The 16,181-nt window shown below is 30.6% G+C and overlaps 1 protein-coding gene across 1 annotated transcript in view; it reads left to right on the plus strand.

Moving 5' to 3' along the window:
* The window catches only part of LOC142323771 (protein kinase C, brain isozyme-like), an 883,957-nt gene that overhangs the window by 580,621 nt on the left and 287,155 nt on the right, over positions 1 to 16,181 (plus strand). The window lies entirely within an intron of this gene.

Below are 16,181 nucleotides of genomic sequence, written 5' to 3' on the forward strand. Positions count from 1 at the left end.
ATTAGTTATTTATAATATAAATAAAAAAAATTCTTAACTATTATTCCCGATTGGTATCAATATAAAAAAAGAATTTTCATTCCATTTATAGTTCGGTTATCAATAGAAAACCCTGACAATAATAAAACTTTTGATATATATTAAAAGTGTTACTCTTGTTGCATCGTTTCAAGACTATTCATTTTGTCTGTTAGGACACCAGCGTTCTCCATTTACTATAGAGGTATATCCTTTTTTTATTTCTTTTTCCATTAATCTCATTTGTCTTAAGTGACGGAATTACCAGCATGTAGCTATTGGTAATAATTTAACTGCCAATTCCAGAAAAAATCATTTCATATACGGGTTGTAGACAGTGATCAAAACTTATTAGACATTCGATTAAGACAGATTTTAAAAAACTATTTTTCCAAGGGTAGTTATACAATCACTTTGTTTTAAAATATTAAGTATATTTTATATTTAACTGGAATTCTATTAACTAGAGCTATAAGAATTAATTTTTCTTGTAGTTAAAAATTTCAGTTACAAAAAAAAAAATAAAATGCATATATATGTAATATATAGGTGTAAATTGCAGATTAAAGACTCTTCTAATTATGACAAATGAAAAGAAAATAGCGTAGGTTTCTTTCATACGTATGTCCATTTTTCTCAACAGCGTACTAAATGGGGTATCTAAAATACATACCTTGGGAAAACATGTTACTAGAAAGACATATTGACCCATATAATCGATTGGGGATCGTGGGAATCCCCAGTTCCCAACTGTGTAACCCACAGTGCTAACTACATATTCCGCATATTACCTTTCACAAATACATACACCCCAAAGACAACAAGTACATATGTGACTATGATGTTTACTGTTTGTGACGACAGTCTCTTTTCCTTTATTTATTTATACAGTATTTATTTTCTATGAAGTTTATAAAACAGACAATAATTGTGTAATAACTATACAAAACTTATAATTAATTGATTTAATTGAATTTCTTGACGGCATAGATCTAGAATCTGTTCCAAGGAATTCTTACTGATTGTAAATAAATTAGTGGACAATTATTTTATTATTACTAACTTAAAACAAAACCAAGACTAAGTTATAAATGTAGACATTGTTTGTGGACATTCCCTATCAAATCCGAAAAAGTGGGAATCTGCCATTCTCTTGTTGAGAATTAAAGTATATCTCTAGTTTTAAGTTAATATTAATAAATGAATTCATTATTAAAAATAATTCAGGGACGGATTCTTTGTTGCGCGTTTTAGTTGGCATGTAGATAATAATTTGAGCTCGCTTAATCACAACCAATAAATAATTTATTCCTTTTTACGAGAGGTTATTTCTAAAGTAAAGACCGTTTCATTGTAAAAAATTTTATTCTGAACTAAAATTTATTCTCGTAAACTACATACCTTATACTGCTTCTCTATATAATCGCCACGTGAATTAAGACATTTATCGTAGCGATACATCAACTTCAATATACCCTCGTCATATTCTTCTGCCGCCAGTCCGTTTAGCCACTGATTAACAGTATTTTAAGTTCATCGTCACCCACGAATTGCTTACCGCTATAAACGTTTTTCAATTTCCCCAAAAAATTGTATTCAGAAGGAGCTAATTCCGGACTATATGGTGGATGATCGTAAATTTCCCATCCACATTTTCTCAGTAAACCACGTGTCGAACCCTTAACATGTGGACATGCATTACCGTGCAGCAAGACGATGTCGTCGGTCAGCCGCCCACGTCGCCGATTTAGAGTGGCGCGCCGTAACTTACGTAGCGTTTTGCAGTAGGATTCTGCATTTATAGTCGTTCCATGTGGCACGAAATCAATTAGCAGTATGACAAACCGATCCCGGAAAACTGTGGCCGTCATTTTCATTTACGTCCAAATGGCTGCGCCTTGATCTTTGTTGGTCTGGTTGGTGATTGAGGATGACGCCATTCACTTGACTGCCGTTTTATCTCCGGCGTGTAATACGAAATTCATGTTTCATTGCCGGTAACAATTGAATTAAGGAACTCATCACTTTTTTCTGTGATGAGTTCCCATTTCAAAATAGAACCTATTCGGATTTTTCTGTGCGTTCCGTTAAGACGTGCGATATCCAACGTGCACAAACCTTTCTGAAGCCTAGATGGTCATGAACAATGCGACCAATAACAGCTCTTGAAACATCAGGAAAAAGAAGGGCCAGGTCAGAAATCGTTGAGTGACGATCTTTTCTGATTTCATCATTGACGCGTTTCAACAAGTCTTTGGTGATTATCGAGGGCCTCCCCGAACGTTCTTCATCAGGCAGATTAATTCTGTAATTTCTTAATCTTTTACACCATTTTCGGACGTTTCTTTTATTCATTACATTATCATCGTAGACTAACTGGCTATGAATTTCAGCCGGCTTAACGTTTTGATGGTTTAAAAACTTATGACTCCACATATGTCGGCAGCAATATCGATTTTTCTATTCATTTTATAACGTATTAGCTCACACGTAATCAGAGATACTACAGCGCGACAACTTACAAACAACAATGCAGTGTGTACATTACTAGCGTGGCCATGAACGATACAGGTTTGCCAGCCTAGGAGAGAAATTTCCCAGCGGTCTTTACTTTAGAGATATCCCCGTAACTGTCAGAAATGAATGTTGATTGTGATTAGATCAGCTTTCTTAAAGGAGACGAATTATCTTTAACTCTTAACGATTATTATTAAAAATCGCAAACTCATCTCTTAACTGCCATGCAGTCTGGTTCGGGCTACAAAAGCTTCATAAATGGGAGCCAAGTTTTTCCCCTTAATCTTATAGTTCTACTGGAATAAATATTAATTATTTCTAATTTCTTACCGGATACTGTTCGAAGTCCATTCTGTTCTACGTTACAATAATGTTGTTATAATTCCACTTGAAAAAACAGTCATCGTATTTGTTTTGTTAATCTATCCGATACGGATTAACGAAGTGCAGTTTAACAAAACTAATCAAGATTCTTTTTGTGCTTCATGATGGAATGGTTGTTGATTCGAATCCTAGTGAAACCATAAAAAAAATAAAGTAAAATTTAGAAATAAATCGGTAATTGAAGTGTAAATGGGTCTAAAAAAGAAATTATAAACTTTACTGAAATTATTATAGATAGTTTTAATGTAAAGATTAAAATAATTGCAATAATATAAGACTACATATATACAACATTTATTTAATTAAGGTACAATACTTATGAATATATAAAAAAATTAAGTTCCTAGTTAACAGTAGTACTCTAGTTGGATTACTACATGGCTGTACCTTTTTAATTTACCTGTTAGACTAGCGGTCTCCATTTAGTAACCGAACTGTGGCGCTATCAAGATCACAGTTGTTTTGCACTTAGCTAAACTGTACTTTTACTTTGTACTCCGTATTACCAACTACTGATGTACTATCCATCCTACACGCAATTTCTTCTTTTCTCTTTTGAAGTATATTTTCAGTGTATAGATTTTAAGAAAACTGAGAAACAAAATTAAACTTTTTTTTGGCAATAGCAACAAAAAATATTGTTCCTACTTGGAGATTTTCAGGCTGAATTTAAATATGCAAATAGATTTTGTCTATCACCACAGTTTTTTTGTGATATTAAGTGAATTTTGAAAGAAATGTAAGAATTTACATGTATCCAGGTCACCATTCAACCTACCTAAAATGTGCTATTTGTTTTCCTTTTGTGTTTTTCATCTGCTAAATCCTTCTTTAGCGTCCAGTAATCTGGACGAAACAGTAATCTGCGAGCATTCTTGCATTGAATCCATTGTCGCTGTACCTGTAGTTGTTTTTTATCACTGATATTTGCTTTTGTGAAAGCGTTTTCCGTGCTCGTTACTGACGGGGCTGAGATTTTCTTTAAAGAAATCCATTTGTAAATCAAAAAAATTAATTTTATAGGGACGTATTGCAGGACTTTTATCTTGTATTCCTTTGTAAGGTTTATTTTTTCTTTTTATTCCTTTTATCTTTTTATACAAAAATAATAGTCCGACAAATGGTTTTGTGATTTACGCCACACTATCGGTGTGGCAAAACTCATGTGCCGATTACCCGTAGCCCAGTCTATCAGACGTTACGCACAGATAGAACTGTAAATGTGAGGATCCGGTTTTTATCTTGATCCTCAACTTTACAGTCAAAATATAGGTCATAATATTTTTTAACTAGTATAGTCAAATTCGTAGTTGTTCTTTAAACGTTGAATCCCCACACACGTAACAGAAATTATCCGGATTGTTTGCACACTTTCTTGGCATATTTATTTACTAAAACAACACAGTAACTGTAAATCACAAAACAGAATGAAACCACAAGTTCATACATATCGAACGTTTAAATAATGCTGGTATGATTATTGCATGACTCGAAGACTGCTCTGTGCTCACATGTTAATCCTACAGTCAATTAATCATCATGCATGTACATCACTATCGTCTTCATAATGTTATATCTTTATACCACCGTGCTTAGAAATCATTTAAAATATTATTTTATATATAAATGTTATCTCTAAAAAATACATAGAATTCCACAAAAGTAATATTCAAAAATATTATCGGACAAAAACTGTTGGATGGGAAAATCTGATTGTATTTTTAAATTCAGCATAAAAAGTTACGTTAGGAATACAATAAAATTTACATGTGCCAAAAGTTATTTTTTTTGTGTAATTTGTACCATACGCCATTCTTGTAAGCCATGCAATCGGAGAGCTCAATTAACACGTTAATTTGTTTACATCAGAACAGAATTTAGGTAGAATTGAGAATACTAGTACTTGAATGGAATGAATACTTGAAATTGAATAGAATAGAACTAGTACTGTACTAGAATACAAGTACAACTTTATTTGGTTGAGAGGAAGGTACATTTATTATTATTTTAATAGATATCTGAATTCGACTAATTAAGTAAAAATAAATAAATAGATTAACATTGGAATATTTTTTAAGCTTATATAATACAGTATAAATAATTAACCTTCGATTTCGTAGATAAAATAATATTTTTAAAAATAAACAAATAAATAATATAAAAAATATTATTTTTATAAATAATATTTGTATATAAAATAATGTTTTAAATGATATCTAAGAAGGGTGGGATAAAAACATAACATTGTGAATGCGATAGCTGCTATATATACATGATGATTAATTGATTGTAAGTTTGACATGCCAGCACAGAGCGGTCTTTGAGTCATATAATAATCATAATTATTTGAGATAAAATAATATGTCCATGATTAAACATTATATGTTCTTGCTTTGTATTTTAAATAAAGCATCTCTGTATCAAATATAATATTCATAGGTTATCGATAAGGTATCTATTTGTATCTATTCATTGATAAAATATCAAAGTTTTATACGATAAACTTTTGTGTAAAATGAAATACGATTTTGATATCAATAAATATATGTTCAACGAAATTCACGTTAGTTGAATCATTCAATTCTGGGTACTCAAACCCTTATCAAGATTATGTAGCATATTTGTAGGCTACCGGTATCTGTGTTATATTGACATGATGGTATCTATATATATATATATATATATATATATAAATACCGAAATATATTACGTTGTTGAATGAGTTATGATCAAATCGATTGTGACGTTGTAAGTTTTGTACCATATTCTCTTCCTCTACCGGTTCCATATACTATTCTGTCCTATTATACGCATCTTGCTCCTGTTCCTACCTATTCTCCCCTTCCAACCATTCCGTTTAATCATAGCGGTTGATCCTTTACATTTCTAGTATCATACTCCTCCTCCCCCGTTTACCATCTCCCTATCCCTTCTGATATATCACTATTCCTTCCCTATCATTCGTTTAATTATCGTACTACCGTTTCAGTCAGCTGCTATTTTAGTCAAGTATATTGATACTCCTTGTTTTATTATTATTTTATCGGTACATCTATACAGATCAATCCTGTTTTGTGTCTTTGTTCCGTATGTGCATACGGAACTTGGAGGTTATTTTAATCGATATCATGCCCTTTGCTACCATAGGTCACTGTATTTCATTTTAGAATTAGTTCCTTTGTTTATTTATGTGTATTATAATTTCGGTTTATTTACATATTTTACATATGTCGACAGTTTTTAATCTAAGATTAATTATTTTCTGTTAAATTATTCAAATGTTTTTTTTTTCATTTCTGTCTCTAAAAAAGAAGGAAAAGGTTCTTAATTCAATTCATATGAGTGTTTTTTTTCATTTGTTCACCGAACGATCTCTTTTTGTGAAGAGGAAAACATTATTACTGATTATTTTTTCTAAAACTAGCTAGTTTTTTTTTTCTAAAACTAGCTTTGCTTGTGCTCCTTGTAAGTTTTTTTCATAATGCGAGTGAATGATCTTTTTAACAAAATGTTATTTTCTGTTAATTGAGCATTTAAAGATACTTAATTTTCGTTATCATTACTTGTATTTAGCCTGACATTTAAGTTCTTTCTTTGAATGTCATATGATATTCAAAGAATTTTGTCCAAAAGTTACTCATTAACACATTAGTGTAAAAAAATATGTACATTTCTTCATTCCAAAGAGCTTTAGTTTACGTTCGTAGATGATAAGACATCTCTTTACACCATTTTTCTATATATACTAGCGGACCCGACAGACGTTGTCCTGACGTGGCATTATTCTGTAATAAATGCACACACATAAATATAAGTAACTTAATTAAGTTAAAATTAGCAGGAATGTGTTCTAAATTTCATTAAAATGACTATTAGTATGATATTATCAGTTTGTGATAGTTGTATTATTGTAATGGGTTTATTGATTAATTATGTGTAGTATGGTTAATATTTATTTTCACTAAATATTTGAGATGTCCGATGAAAATTGAATTAAAAAATCGAAACGTCGTAAAATTAATAATTAGTGTAATTAATAAATTTTCATCCACATTACTACTAATTTTCACTTAACATCATTCTAAAAAAGTACCTCCTACTTTTTTTTTAATTTAATAATTTTGATGCTTTATATCCATGTAACAGCTAATCAATTAATAAAAAAATTAAAGCAACGCAAATTAAAGCAATGTAAAAAAGCAACGTAGTTAAAATTTTAGTAGAAAGTTTTATCATTTTTCTCATTCTTTATTTTAACATCTATTTTACCAAATTTTAGACAATTTTAAATTAAAAATAATTTTAGAAAACTTTTTATAAAATTAATCAGCTAAAACATTATAAATTCAATTTTTTAAATATACTTTAAACTATATTATAAGTAACTTATATTTTTATTTTATAAATGTTATAATTTATTTTACAAACTTAATTTTTTTTTTTCAAAGAGCCGTTCAATACTTTATAAGTTGCATAGAATCAAATGATAATTGACAATTTAAATTTGTAGGTTAAGTTGATTGTTATTGAATGCACGTGTATACATAATTAAAATTCATGTAAAATACTCACTTCAATACTGCACAAATTTGTCCAATGTACATTTTTTAATTAAACTTTAAAACGTTATTTCAATAAATAATAATATAATATAATATTCTCAATAAGCGCGCAATTGTAGCAGACTCGGCAATGCTTCGCTATTGCTAGATCTGAGTATACATATAGATTAAATGACAACAATTGAAAGTTTCATAAAACCTTTAAAAACTGAACATTAGCAATTTTAAAAAATTTAACCTTTCACTTTATAAAAGTCAGAATGTAAATAAATCCAAATGGCAAAACAACAGCACTACCTGTCGGATTTAATTCACACCACTCTCTAATCACAGTATTCGGTGGAAAATAATTTTTTAACGAAAAGTGTTGTGGCTGCAAAATCATTACAATTAATACTGAACATTAAGAAACTTACAAACGGAACCTTATAAAATTTCACCTTTAACTTTATAAAATTCAGAATAAAAATAAATCCAGTTGTCAGAACAGCACTACCTATCGGATTTAATTCAAACTATTCTCTAAATACGAATTTTAATGTAAGAACAACACTAAGCTACGACGCAAGTAACTGATATGCGAAAGAGCAACAAAATTAAAAAAAAATTCCTAGAATCCGATCGCAGCACCAACTACCGGGTTTGATTGATAAACCAAAAATTTAAAAAAAACACTTCTAAACGCGATGGCAGCTCCGCCTACCGGACCCGCACGCTGCCTACCGGACCCGATTGTGAACCTTAACCACCCCAAGATCAACAACACATAAATAAATTAAAAAAACATTTTCACTTCAATACTGTACCTTACAAATTTGCACAATGTATATTTTTTAATTACACTTTAAAACGTTATTTCAATAAATAATAATATAATATTTCTCAATACGCGCACAATTCTAAACGCGATCGCAGTGCTACCTACTTGTTACTTAATCAGTTGTGATTTTGTTTACATTGGCAACGGCCATACGGGCTCTTTGTGATTGGTCGTTGTGTTTGACAGCGGCCATCTTGCATTGATCTGATTGGTTTTCCTTTGTTTACATTTCCATCTCATTTATTAGCCTCTTATTTATTAAAAAACTGTTTTCTCGCGATTTTTTGTAACAATAGTAACCCAAAATTACAAAATATTTTTCTCAATTTGATCGCAGCACCAACTGTCGGGAAAACTAAAATTAAAATAGAATATTATTGAATATTCGATCCTGCGATGGTAGTGCAGTCTGCCGGATCCAATGTAAAACTCGCCTACTCGTATTTTAAATAAAATATTTTTTTAGAACGTCAAATTATTTTAAAAACATCCTAAAAAAATGTTTTCTTCCTTTTTTAAAATTTAGATTTTTAGATGTCGGTGCCATTTTAAGAATAGTAAGTAGTAGGTAATATTTCTTCACCGATTTCAAAGTCTAAATTTAAGTAATAGGTAAAAGAAGAAGGATGAAATTATTTCATTCCGTCTCCTTCACCAAGCTGAACATACAAGTACTGTTGGAGATGAGCATGCCAATCCGACCGAAGTTCATTTCTTCTCTGCTGGATCTGGCTGTAATATTACTTTACTATTAATTTTTTTTTTTTTACGTCGGAGGAGGTGAAAGCTGTACCAGCTACCGTCTCCCCGCATAGTCGATAGTGTCGGGTTCTCACCGACTAAAACCCCTCCCCCACGACGACAGGTGAAGACCAGACCCGCCAAGAAACATAATACAATCTCCGGTGGGACTTGCAGGATTGACTGTCAGAAGGAGACAACGAAACGGTGAAGTCCTTTGGGGATCAACGGAGAAACGCCCATTCGCAACCGGAAACGGACGAAGCGCTCCCTACCCAATATCTCTTCTACCCTTCAGCCAACTTACCCGCGATAATGCCCCTTACTATCTCGTCCCACTTTTCGACGGAGTCGAGTATGACACAACTACTAGATGATACTTATGACACAACTGGACACATGCTGGATGACACATACACACATACTGAACATGATACAACTGGATGATACTTACCATGTCCTTTATATACTTACATGTCCTTCATACTCAAAGTATGAGTTGATGCGCACGGAGATCATCAGTCGGCTTGATCTTCTCGGGTCAGCGTTGGATCTCCGTGTAAACTGGAGAAGCCGGTCTGAATGGGCAATTGTGAAGAATTTCATAGTGTATTTAGCAAAAGAAAGGATTGCTGAGGGAATATAGAGCCCCGCTTGGATTATGCCCTTACTTTTACTTTTGTTATTTTTCTGTTTTCAGTTATGTTTTGTTTTTGTTTGGTTTTAGTGTTGTTGTGATGTTCGTGTTTTTGTTTTGCGTTGTGTGTTGAACTCGCTTCGGGTAGGTAGTTCAATTCCTTCGTTGTCGTTATAGTTTAATCCATTTAGTCTTTTTTAAGACTTGGTTGATGTCTTTTGTTTGAGTTCTCCGTAGGTAGTAGTACACCGATGGGAACGTCGCTTGTGGCATTTGCATCGGTGGCATCCTGGCTGAGGCGGACTGAAATATATCATATGCCGAGGTTTTAAAGCCGACCTCCGGTAAAGCTCGGAAATCGTCTTTTCCTTTTTATGTCCACATTTCATACTAGCAGACTCCATTTTTACTTAAAAACTTTCTTCTTTTCTTTGTCAATTTGATTTTTCTGTGTCCAATTTTCTTTTAGTTTTACTTCCTAAATAACGCAATTCTGTAGCAATTGGTATATTAAAGTAACATATACTTTATATAATTTATTATACATCGTTATTTTTCATTATCCTCCTTTTCTCACATTTCCTTAGCTTTGTTTTATTATTTATTTATTTTAAAACTGTATTTATTTTCAATCAGTTAATCCGTAAGACTTTCGTTTAAATCAGACATTTTTTTTGTGAAGTGATGGGCATTGACTGCTTTGGTGATTTTGCCCTATGAGAGAGGAAATTTTTAGCGCATGAAAAATGCCATGCCTAATCGGGATTCGAGCTCAGGACCTCCGAAAGGCTGAGACGCTACCACTTTGCCACGGTCATTGTTCAAAATCACAATATTCTTATCAAAAATGTACGATTTAAAATGCATATTTATCTTTATTTTAATTATTATTGGGGTCTTAAATATTTTTTTAAAAGCGTACAGCACCTCAGATTAATTAATCCTAAACAAGACGTAATTAGTCCATTGATCTTTTCCTTAACGTATATAACGTAGTCGTGTATTATTTTAATTAAGATTTATTGTTTTTTTATTATAAGTATAATTTTATTTACTTTAAACAGAAACTACTTTTCTGCTGATTGATTAACTTACACTGTAAATCTTTTTAATCTGATTACCGTAATTTAAATTATACATTTTATACTGTGTAATAAAAGTGGTTTCTCTCACACTTTACATTCTTTCTTTAATCTAATGTCCTATCTCTTACCTTCCGCTATATAAGAGCTGGAATAATATTAATAAAATTTGTCTTTCATAATATTATAAATTATCATGTTTTAATAATAAATTAAACGATAAAAACCAACATATTTATTAAAAGACTATAATTTGTGTAACCAGAGAAGACATCTTAATTTGTACCGTTTAAAATGTTACAAACAAATTTAAAAACCTTTTTAAAAAAATAGGTATTTTTCAAAATGTATCAGGTTTTATTTCTTACCCTTAACAATATTAATAGTGTTAAAACATTTTCAACTTGATAAAAGTCTTGTAAAATTCGCTGTCCATATCAGATAAGCCGTTTAGCAAGCAGTGGAAAAAAATCACAAAAAAATCTTGATCTAGATTAACCAATGAAAACAAATTTTGCGATTGTATATAAATAGACGTGAGCTACATCTTTTTAAAATATCCAGCAGGAAATTATTATTTCTTTGCTAATTTATTTATTTTTATGGTTTTTAAAGAAAACTTTCCAGCAAATTTCCTTAAAGTTTTGCCGTGAAAATATTTTATATATTGGAATGGTATTATATATATATATATATATTTGATATCGTTATGCTATGTCAGTTTAACAGAAGTACTAATGTTGGTAAACATATGGTGTTTGATCAGTTTTTTATACATACTGAAAATAATGAAAGGTTTTCCAAATTACGTCCAAATCTTTTAAAGAAAAGATTATGACTGCTACTCAAGTTATATGAAAAAAAATATTTAGAAGAGAAAACAAAAGGAATTTTTCCTTCATAAAGGAAGAATCATCCAAATCTTTGATGCACTTGGAAAATAATAAGCCTTGAAAATATGATATATATAAATACATACAGCGATTCAGGAGTAAAGGGAGATAATTTGGGATCTGATTCTAGAGCTTGTAATAAGGAAACAATGTTCATACAAACATCAGTCCAAAAACGCTTTGCTGTTGAATTACGGCTAGCAAAAAATTTCACCCCATTTAGTTCCCCCGGTGAAATGAGGGATCACACTAAAATATTATTTTTAAGGTTTAAATAAGGGGTAAGGTTTCTTATATTTTTTGACCTGCACAATCGAATAAAACAGGTCCCGGAAGTGTATCTTACTTAGTTTTCATGATATGCAACGTAAAACATAAACGTTCTGTGACGAAAAACACGTTTGTTTAGGTATGAAATACAATAATAGAGAATTTAGTTTTGAGAAAATTGATGTAAAGTCTATGAAAAACAAAAAAAAAATGAACATTTATTATTAAAAACAGAACTGAACAAAACTTAACAGAAAAATGTTATGAATTTCTAAAAATTAAAAACAGCTGTTTGTAGTGCAACTATAAAGTATTTTGTAAAATGTTTAATAATCTTCGTGAGAATGGTGTACTGCCCAGCGCTCATATTTCATCTGAACGCCAACTGGTACATGGTGATGAAAGGGGAAAAATTGTTCAGGTGATACATCGTAGTCCTACAATGAGCAACAATTTTGCTACAACGAAGTACCACCGCAAAGAATTTTTACCCGACTCTGTTTTATCGTTTTTCCTTTACCAAAATTTTTGTTTTTTTGGATATCTTGTAAAGTACGGGAAATACAAAAGTTTTATTCGACTTTTCAAGTCCAATGATTAACGATACCGTCAAGTTTACCCCTTACGTAACGCTTTAAAAATAATTTTTTAGTATGACCTCATTTCACCGGGGTAACTGAAATTCGGGTGAAATTTTTCGCTAGCCGTAATTCAATAACAAAGCGTTTTCGAACTTGTTTTATGAACTTTTTTCCTTACTTCAAGCTCTAGAATCAGTTCCAAATTATTTTCTTTTTCTCCTGAATACTGTTTATATATATAATCGTATAATCTGTAACTTAAAAAAGAAAACAAATTGAAAGGGGAAGGAATAAAGTAATTTTATTAAAATGTATTAAACATTTTTATTTTTTTTGGATTTTAATCTGTTATTTAAAATATAATTTATAGGATTTTTTTTGTATAAACTAAGTTCAGATCTCTTTAAACTGAGTTTCTATTAATAAAATGCTCATAATAAACTGCTTCAAGGGTATATATATATATACCCTTGAAGATATAATACTTAATCAATTTTTAATATTTAAAAAACTAATATAATCAGAATTTAATACAAACTCGAGTATCATTCAAGTTATGCATCTTATTTCTTTATTATGTGATTATAGTTTATTAAAATATAATCAAATACAAGGCAAAATATGTATGATAATTCATAAATGCATAATTTCGTAATAACTACTCATATATGTCGTCGTATTGTTTCGTCTCTGGGTAGACATAAAAAAAATTTGAGATCTCTAATTTTTTCTTGTTATTTCTGCCTTTCATCCTTAAGATTACCGAGACAAATCCCGTTTGTAGGTTTGTTATTTTACTTGCGTTACATATTTAATTTATCTTTATCACGATTTGTAAATGTAATTGAATTTAGTACCTGTAGTTATTTAAAGATTAATAAATAACAGCCCGGATAGTATAAATATTAATAAAAGCAGCCCTGTACCAAATTCTGTATGACATTTAATTTTGGGGGCGGTTAATTAATTTTTAAATGTTTTAAATATTATTGTTGGAATGTCGTTATATGGATATTATGAACTATATACATTCCGGCATTGTTTTAGGTAAGTTAAAATCTTATATGGTAAGATGTAATAAATTTTGCTTTCGTTGGTTTTGAAATATTAATAACAGTTTGCTGTCTTGTTCAAATTAGAGACAGTTTCTTGGTAAGCTACTTGTCAGGCTGTTACTAACAAAGCCTGTAAATATGCTTCCTTTGTGCTTTACACTGTAATCTCTAATAAGCCTTTAAGCTTTTGGTTTACTCGTTCGGATTAATAAATTAAAACAGCATCTAACGTCAGCTAATATTCGCATTTTTTTTTTTTTTTTTTTTTTTTACATATGACTTATTCAAATAAAAAATAATAATAAATCTCAGAATTAAAAAGTAATGAGTAAAATAAAGAAAAAAGTACTTGTAAATTAAATAGACTAATATTCATTAAAGAAATGTAATGAAACACAAAGCTTTTCGTTAGAAAAAAATAGTTGTTAAGGAAAATGAGAATTTTTAGGTAATTTTAAAATTAAGAAAAAAATATAATTTTAAGAAATACACTTATGATAAAATTTGTTAAATGTTTTAATCGACGTTAACCGAATAGAAATAATTGTCACATTTGAATGATAAACGTAAGAACTATATTTCTGAATTTCAAAATTTATTTCCCAAAAATAGTTCCAAAGACTTTAATAAAATTTCAATATGTTTTTAATTATGTTCTTGTACATAGAGAGTTTCCGGGAGGTGTTGTCCAAAATTAAAAGAACTGTTTCAGGGCAAAATAACCAAAATAAACCAAAACGTTTTCTAGAAAGATGCCCTATTTCTCTTCATTTTCCCCTCTGTCCGCCATTTTGTGGTTTTTCAATAAAATTTGATACCATAAGAACAAATTTTAATGAAATTTGGTGTACACACGTACCGAACATAACAATAAAGTTTGAAAAATTCCAAAATGGCGGCCATTTAAATCGTATAATTGTTGTTTTAGATACTGGTTTTGTCCAGTTATGATCTATCGGATTAAAAAGATTGAGCCTTGTATTGGGAAAAAATAAAACCTCATTTGTTCAAATCGGTTGATAAAAGGCTTGAGATATGGCTGAATTTGTTTAAGTGTACCACAAAAATTATGCTATTTGACAATTTTGTGCTTATTCAATTATTAACTTTCCAGTCAGAGCTCTTGCCGTGACCCCCACTGTGTTCTTTATCCTCATGATTGTGAGAATAATAATGATAAATAACAATTAAAGCCTGAAAATCTCTCTTTCCCCGGACGTTTCCCTCGTTCTTGACAGAAACTCCTACTGTAGACGAATATATCTCTTTTGATTTCCCTTTCTGTTACCTTAGAGTACCCTATATCTTGGGAAGGGGGTCAAGGTAGAGAAATGAAAATCGATTATGTAATAAAAACGCAACAGTAAGGAATAAATCTTAAGATATGGGCTCTAACTACCCGGGACTTGCTAATAAGGATGGTAAAAAAAATTTAACTAAGTCATAAAGAAAATCTAACGTAAATCTACCTAAACTTTGTTTGCAGCGTTAATTTTATAAAATAAAATAGCAAAAATAAGCATCTTGCTATGCCGAAAACAAAACAAATTCAATCATTCATTAATGAAATAATCTTTTTATATATTTTGATACTCATTTGAAATAAATCTATACCATTTTTGTCACAAAATTCATTTGTAAAATCAATACATCGATCCAAAGGATCCAGGTAGCTAGACCTCATGCTTGAATAATAATGATAAATAAAAATTAAACTTGTTCAATTTATAAAAACTATCAGTTTATTATAATTTCTTCGAAACAATACTTCAGTATAGGAAAAAAACTTTGACTGAGCTGAAGAATGCGGGTTTACAAATAGTTGGCCTCCATCTTAAAAATAATAGTTATAGCTGGTTACCCGTCCTTCGTACCGGTAAAAATGTATTTCGCCCGCTTCTTAGCGTCACCCCATAAACACTACTAGGAGGTGACTTTACTTCGTTTCTCATTTCTTTTTCCCTATTTTTTTTATTTTATGTTTTTTTAGTCAAATAACCTGAGGCAGGTGAAGCCAGTCGCGTTGTATACAGCAACAGTGATAGTGGCTTTGTTGGTTGAGCCAACAAAGCCACTAAAAAAGGGGTTGCAACCTGTTTTAAGGGGTGCAACAGTGTACTCGACAAAGGTCAAGTACACTGTTCCACCCCTTAAAAAATCGAATTTGAAGAAAAGCCGAAAATGGTCTCGTAGTATAGTAGGAAATGCTGAAAATTTGCAGTCATGCATCAAAGTTTTCATACCTTTTTTCACCCATTTCAAGATCAAATTTTGAAAAATCTAGAAATTGGTTTTTATACATTCTCATGAAGATTACACAACCCAAAAATAAAGTTGATATCATTTTTTATTAATGTAATTTTAATTGTAAAATTTAATGTTACCCCATTTTAACCCTTTAGGCTCGGAGTTTCAGAAAAATCCTTTCTTAGTATGACTTACACCATAAGAAGAACGTGTATACAAATTTTATCAATTTATTTCCAGTAGGTTTTGCTGGGCATTGATTATTTGTCAGTCAGGACATCTTGTTTTATAGGCACAGATTTAGAAATTGTTGTTAATATTTTTAATTCAGATATTAAATAAAATGAAGCAGGCTTATTAATTTAACAATTTTT

The sequence above is a fragment of the Lycorma delicatula genome, chromosome 4 (genome assembly GCF_047948215.1).
Source record: "Lycorma delicatula isolate Av1 chromosome 4, ASM4794821v1, whole genome shotgun sequence".
Classification (NCBI taxonomy): Eukaryota; Metazoa; Arthropoda; class Insecta; order Hemiptera; family Fulgoridae; genus Lycorma; species Lycorma delicatula.